Source organism: Nylanderia fulva, unplaced genomic scaffold (genome assembly GCF_048542155.1).
Source record: "Nylanderia fulva isolate GAGA-0341 unplaced genomic scaffold, ASM4854215v1 Scaffold11, whole genome shotgun sequence".
Taxonomy (NCBI): domain Eukaryota; kingdom Metazoa; phylum Arthropoda; class Insecta; order Hymenoptera; family Formicidae; genus Nylanderia; species Nylanderia fulva.
Window position 1 is genome coordinate 2,002,206 of NW_028189302.1, and position 8,158 is coordinate 2,010,363.

General features: G+C 26.8%; 1 long non-coding RNA gene across 1 annotated transcript; it reads right to left on the reverse strand.

Moving 5' to 3' along the window:
• Positions 1-6,586: 6,586 nt before the first annotated feature.
• Positions 6,587-7,620, reverse strand: LOC114931554 (uncharacterized). Its single transcript, XR_014925453.1, has 2 exons — positions 7,422-7,620; positions 6,587-7,324 (listed from the first exon to the last, which is right to left on the reverse strand). It is a non-coding gene; the product is annotated as an uncharacterized LOC114931554 (long non-coding RNA).
• Positions 7,621-8,158: the final 538 nt, after the last annotated feature.

Genomic DNA, 8,158 nt, shown 5'->3' on the forward strand with positions numbered 1-8,158 from the left:
CTGGCCTCTATTTATCCATTAGGTACGTCGCCGTTGCATTAGTTCCGATATGTCTCCTATTGCGCGACAATATCCGTCCCCGGTAATTGCTGGAAATTGCCTCAATGCCACACCAATCAGTCCCCTCCTGTATTCTCTGTGTTAGTGTCTACGCGACATTCGGGCGAACGTTGAAGATCATTTCCCTTTTCGCTTCGCGATGCATCGTTCGCGCCGCGACTGATATCGCGACGGATATCGTTCTTTTAATCTGCGCTTTTTTAATCACGGAACGCAAGACGCCGCGTCATAATGGACCTGTCTCATCATCATCATCCGCTCGTATCCATCTCCATAGTATAGCTTATGCGCGGCTGGAAACTGTGAAAATTATGACTACATCATCCGCGCGCATTATCATCTCAAAGGGGATTTCCCTGCGTTTCAGGGAAACATAGTTCGGTACGACGAGTATTATAAGTTCTTACAAAAGCGAGCCATGTAAATTGAAACTTTTGTAAACGCCGTCGTATATAGCGTCGTTTACAATGTGCAGTCAAACATGCATATTATTATATTAATAACAAGATGAGTGTATGTATTTTTTTCGCCCATTCTTATGTATGTATATTTTTTTATATTTTTCTGATTATTGTAACAAGTCATGAAATTTCCGTATATAATTTAATGTGTACAATTATCGATAATAATTCGAAACGTTTCGAAATGTATTTCAATTTATTAAATAGCATTTCTATTCATTTTTTTATTTGTTCTTATCTTATCCATTTATTATAATATTTATACATATATGATTCAATGGCATAATACATATGTGCATATAACAAAAAATCTCTGATGCATAAGCTAAAGTTGAAATAAAATAAAACTGTTATGTAAAAGAGAGCACATATATTATTTTTTGTGCAGTTATAAATTAATGAACTTAAAATAATTAAAAATTAAAAATAAATCGTAGCACGCTCTACAGAGAACATTGATACTTTAAATTTTAAATAATACATCTGTATAAATATTTGCTTTGTTTACATTTTGTAGAGTGTTGTCTCTAATATAAAAATAATTGCAACAATGATGAATTATATTTATAATTATCAAAAGTAAAAAAAACTACAATAATTATCAAATAATATTATATTGTCAAATCTTCCGTCACAAATTTTTATAATTAATTATTATCGCACTAAATAATTTCTATTATAAATATTAAAAATATACATTAAAATTAAAAATTATATGTTTAGAGTGTCATTTAGAAATAATGTGAATTTTTCTTAAAATGGTATCACAATTCTGAAATAATATTTTTACTGATTTAAATTAAAATTTCAAAGTCTGAAATTTAAACTCGTACATAAATTTATGTACTAATTTGCCGGATTCTAACCCAAAAAAATAATTTTAAATAAACTTTAATAGTATTTCGGTGATCTAAATAAACCTCGTTCTTTCATTTTTCTTATAGCAATGTTTATATTGCAATATATTTGATATTAAGATGTTGTCTAATGACAATAATATCAACACTTTCTACGTATGCAGTAGCGTCTGTATTTAACAGCATTAGTTGTAAACTATGTCACAATTTTTTGCAAGTTGTATAAGACTATATTATCATTACTATTGTGACATATGGAGCACTAGCGTGCACACACATATTCGCAGAATAGAAATATATACCAGACGAATTGCGAAATTGAAGCAGCTTAGCGACAGCTGTGGGACACGCAAGACAAATGTCAGCACTGCTGACACTCTCGTGACACTACGCTGTATGTTTTAATATCATGCATGTTTTAAATTCAAGCAACACAGTCGGTGCTCGAGCATGTGTCTGCTCGACTTGCACATTCCTCCATAAAATTTATTACATAATCGCGTGTAATAATTGCAATTATTATAATACGTAAAAACACAATATATTCCAAAACAATATTATTAATCGATAAATTTCTTCTATTTCTTTATGTTCGACGAGTGAAGCCAATGATCATGATTTAATTATAAAACAAAAATTATATTTTGCAAATAATAATAAAAAATTTATTTTATTATTTTAATACTTGTGATCTTGCGTTAATGGAGCTAAATGCGGCATAAAATATAAACATCCTCTAAATCATCTACTAAATTTAAACAAGAATCCGAAATAAAATCCAAATTTAAATCGAAATTGAAGTACAAACCAAAGGTCTGAGTTTGGATTCTAAGTCGAAAAAATAATACCTGAACTGAATAAACTTTTTTCAATTTTTTATTCAATTTTATTTTTATTAATATTTAAATTGGGTTATTTTAATTTTCGTATTTCAGTAATTTAATAAATGTATATCAAATAAATGTACATCAGAAATATTTAAACAAATATTTGCATATCATCATATACTTTTCACTTGAATTCGATCCTTTGTTTGGATCTGGTCCTTTGTATGGATTTGACTCTTGGTTTTCATTTATTCGTTTTACATCTGTATCTGATTTTGCCATCAAAGCAGTTACAATTTGTACGAGAAGTAAAACCATTATACAGGAAAATAAGATCTGAAAGTATTAAGAGAAAATATCGCAATAACTGTCTTTGAAATACATATGTTTGACATCAATGGCATTGCAAAAAGTGTGTAATAAACGATAACGAGTGAATAAAATTTACAATATTTTATATGTTAACCATTTTAAAGGATTCTCTTTTTAACCTGTTCTTTTTTTCAATCTTATTCTGTTTTAATTAATTGCTTTGAAATTATTTTATACATCAAATTGCTCAGGAATGTAACAAAAAGTACAAAATTTTGTCGTGCAGCGACATTTTGCGCACACAAGTCATTTTAATTTCAGTTTTTGATCACAAGTGTAATAATACTTCTTATTATAACGGAATAAACATCATAATCTGGTCGTGTAATTTCTCATACGGCTTTAAATTCTCGTTGCTCTATATTGTCTGGTTTTTGTGGTTATGGAAACTGCGAGAATTATGACTACATCGTCCACATATATTACCATTTCAAAGAGGACTCTTCTGCGCTTAAAGAAGCATAGTTTCGCGCAACAAGTATTATGAATTCTTATGAAAGCGGACCATGTAATGGAAATCTTTGTAAAGCCGTATCGCAGAATGAGATGTGTGCGATCTAATATGCTATTTTTATTTATACTAGCGGCGAAATTAATAACGACATATTAATAATATATGCAAGAAAGTACATTGATTTTTTGATCTTTCAAGTTTTTCAAATCTTTTAATTGTTTTTAATTTATATAGAATCTACTAGACTTTAGAATTAAAATTATACTTTTTGATACGGGAAAATTCTTTAGTGATATATATGTTACACTGACTTATAATTCCGATGTACGTTAATGAAATTCGCTGAAACTCGTAAAAACGAAACTTAAAAAAGTAATATATTCTGTATAAAATAAACTTGCACAAAAAAATTTTAGAAAAGATAAATGTAATAAAATTGTAACAACTAACTATATGTACTCTTAATATTATTTATATGTACATAAAATACAACAAAATCTAAAACAATATTGCACAGATTATATATAATTATATTTTTATATAATTATGTATAATTTTTCAAAACTATAATTATTATCAAATATAAACAATTATAAATAATTATTGTTTTTAGAAATTATATATAATTTTAATAAATTATTTTTATAAATATTGTACTTTACTATATCTCTTGCAACAATTCTGAAGCATTTCAACATATGACTCATATGTAATATTTTATTTTAATAGATCCGCAGTTTATACGTACAATAAGTACTCTCCACAATGCCTAATATCTGAATTGTTAGTTATCTAAATTACCGAAAGACCCTATCTGACTATGAGTCATAATGTTTAAAAAACGCAATTTATTTCATTGCCTCATATGCATATATAAAAAGCAAGATAATATTCACTATATTTTACACAATAACTCAACTTACTCAACACAATAATTCACATACATTCAACTTGTTATTCATTTATTTTAACAATAAATATTATAAAACAAACAGAAAAACATTTTTAATATTTTAATATTAAAACATTGTGAAATCTACGATTTTATTAATTATTTTTAACGTTATAAAATACAAATAAAACATTACATAAATTTTTATAAAAAATAATTATTATAAAATCTTATTTTGTTACAACTTTAATTATACACATATGTGATTTTGATTAATTGCTTAATCCTTTTAAAAACTTGAAGTATTCTTGAGTGAAATTTTTGGATAGCACAAAAATATATAATATATGTATCAATATATCATGTAAATATATTTATGACGGATCATAATTTTTATTATACAATAATCTTATCTTTTCACAACTGATTCATCCTGCATGTTATTAGCAATAGTATTTCGCATAATTGAAAATTATACCATTAACTTCTGATTACCACATATCGATTATTTAAAGTCCTGTAAGAGGTTTAAATCAGTACAGTTTGACTTCTTCAGTCGAAATCTTGCTTGGTGCACCATCTTGTTTTGAAACTCTACTTTAATAATAATTAAATATATATATATATATATATATATATATATATCAAATTTAATTTAACATTAAAAATTAATACAAACTCTACTTCGAATTATATTAATTCTAATCAAATTTTGAAAATTGGCGATATTAAAAGATAACAGTTTTGCATTAATAATTAATAATAATAAAATATATAATGTAATATAAATAAAATATAATTAATAATAAAATTTATAACGCTTAATTATTTAGTTTGTAAAAACTGTGAATTTCGATATTGTCTTTTACGATGTAGATGTTCGTCGCCAATTTGGCGGTAATTGCTTCGTTCTCTTCGGAACGTCAACGTCGATTTTAGAATATGAGATATTAGCGTAATGGTTCTAGATGCTTTAAGAAACAGGGTAACCCTTGACGAGGACCTGTTGCACATATCGCTGCAGTGATCGCGCCAGTTTCACCTTCCGTTCACCTGGACGTTGTCGGACTTATATCCGGTTCTGCTACTGTAGACGATCCAATTACGAGTTCGGCGACTAGATCTGCTTCTGGTTTTGCGACTTTATTATAGTTGGATCTGCTACTAAATTATTAAGTATCTGTCGTGGGTCCTGTTATAAATAGGGATAAGTCCTTTGTATCCTTAATTCGAAATATTAGATTCTTCGTAGCTCGACGCATTAACTGTCTCCTTATAGAATTTTATAAATGAAAATTACAATATCATTTATTGCATCTCCGAACGTTGGCTGAACCTGACGAAGCGATATTCGCTGGGGTCTGGTAAGATATATGAAACAATGAAAACAAACTTCCGAAGGAAGTACGGACTCAGTAATACCTCGTCCATAATAATTGTATATATCAATACTTTGAACTACAATCATGTATTATTTAACATATTAGATAAGATAAACTTATTATTTTGTAGCACTCTTAATAAATTATAATGATATTATATGATTCGCTAGGTTTAAAATCATATGCTTAAATCTTTTAAATTATATTTTAAATAATTAATAAACTATATTTGTTGAATAATACAGTAAATAAAGTTTTGAATATGTACGTATATGTTTTGTAATTAACGCATTTAATTCTTTATAATTAACTGCGGATATCTTATGAACCGACATTGAAAATTTCTATGGAGAGTTGAAACTCCTAACAAAATAGTACCTTTTGGTGACAAAAAAACGTCTTTAACACATCTCACATTATAGCTATATTATGACAAAGTTCGTGAAAAAAGCTCTTTTTGCAATTTTAAATGCATGTCTCTTAAAATTGTGACGTGATGGAGAAATAATGAAGACAAATTCATGTTCAGCTTTCAGAAAGGTATAACAAATGATAAGCTCTCGTTCCCGGGTTAAAAAAAAAAATCATTTTTTGTTGAATAGTGTTATCAGAAGGCTAGTGTTTGACACAATTATATAAATCATAAAAAATATTAATTTTATTATTAATATAGTATACATTTAACTTATCATGTCAAGAACTTGTGAGTTTTGCTTCTATGCTTTTAACTTCATCATAGTAACTTCGGCGATTTTAATCTTCTTAATTGGTTTTAGTTTATTTACTAGACTTTAGAATTATACTTTTGAAGGGAAAAATTCAATTTTAGTGATACACTGTTACACTGCTTGTAATTTCGATGTAATGTTAATGAAATTTGCTTTAAGAACAATTGCTATAAATAATATCTAGAGTATCTTTTCTTATTGAATTAAATGTATATTTTTACAGAATAAAGAATATTTTACAGATTAAGCAATATTTTATCATTGCTATGTGCGCAAAAGCATATTATGCCTATATATAAAAAAATCAACATATAGTGTAAACGCTTAATAAATCGCAAAATTGGCTTTAACAACATTTTAGACACATAAGATAAACTCAGCAACCTGTCTGTTTTACTTTATGACCCTTGTAACATCAAACTATAAAAACAAATCTGGATATAATATATTCTGATATATTCCGCATAAAACTTGCATGTTCTTGGAAAAATTTAATATGATGAAATTATGTCACAATTATTACATATAAAATAAAATAAAATCTAAAACAATATTACAGTTATTAAACTATTTTATTTTTTTTTTAACGATTTTTTACAATGCTTATATTTCCATATTGATAAACCATCACCAAGTAAAATTATAATAATATCAGATCCTAAGTAGAACAGAAGATCAAAATAATATCATTTTGACGCCATACTGATCAAATTTGGAGTTCAAATTTGGTCAATATGACGTCAAATTGACATTATTTTGACTTTTCTGTTCTACTTGAGATATCATTTAAGTGTTAAGACATTATTTTAGATTTTCAATTAACACTTATAAGTTTTTCTTATTTCAATTCTTATCTATTTTATTATGTGTAAACTTGCGTTGATTGTACGGAAAGCAAACCAGGTGTAAATCAGGACTCAAATCCAGATTTTAATTGACAATAATTTTTTTTGTTTTTTCTTTGCTTTTTGATTGCAATTTTGCTGTGATTTTGATTAAATCTATCACAAGACGCCCGAAAGAAGAGTATCCACAAGAGCATCAATGGATTTGATTAATTCACTTAATGTATTTTGCAATCCATCTTTTCCAAAAGAGTAAATTTTGATTATCTCTTATTGTCTACATAAATATTTTAAATATATTTGAAGTACAATCTTTTACCTACGAAACTATCAGATTTGCTAGAAGAACTTTCATGTCTACGTATACGTGACATAGTTTCGGACAATTTTGCAGCTGAATTATTCATAGGAAATATAATCAACATCATAATACAAGAAAGTAAGATCTGAAATGTGAACAAGAAAAATCAAAGCGTTAGTCTTATAATGTTATTTGTATTGCAAAAGAGTGAAACAATTAAATAACAACTGAATAAAACTTACAATGTATTTCATATCCATTTTAAAGAATTTCTTCGGTTTTTTTACAATCAGGTTTTAATTCAACGTTATATTTAAAAATAAGTTTGTGTTAAAAGCACTTTTTTATTTAGACGTAATATTATACACGTATGTAGCAGATGCTAACAAAAACTATGAACTCAAAAAGACAATTACTAAATTCTGTATGCGATTAATACCACATGAGACACCTATATATACAATGTATACTACTGCTATCATACTAATTATTACATTATTTTACGTAATTAAAATAAAGGATATTTTAATCGTCGATTATCTAGAGTAATAGAAGATCATATATATTTAGGTAAAATAATAGGTAATTTTTTCTTATCTCAAATATTCACAAAAAGCTAATGTCGCTCATTATGATATTGCGTTATATTTAAAAGGCAGTGTTAATGATAATATAGAACTCATTCTCATTTATTGAAGATTTTATCTATGAGATGACTTTAGCTAGATATGAATAAATATTATTATTATGGCGATTTACGAGTCGATGAAAATATCATCTTTAAGATCCAGTTTGTGATGTCTGTCAGGCACAGCATCTAATTTTGTATTTAATATATATAAAATATATATACATATAAAATAATTCTGATATATGTATATACATATAAATGACTCATATGTAATATTTAATTTTAATAAACCCGCCATTTATTTATATATAGCTCTTATTCTACTATGGCATAGTAATTATGTTGCAG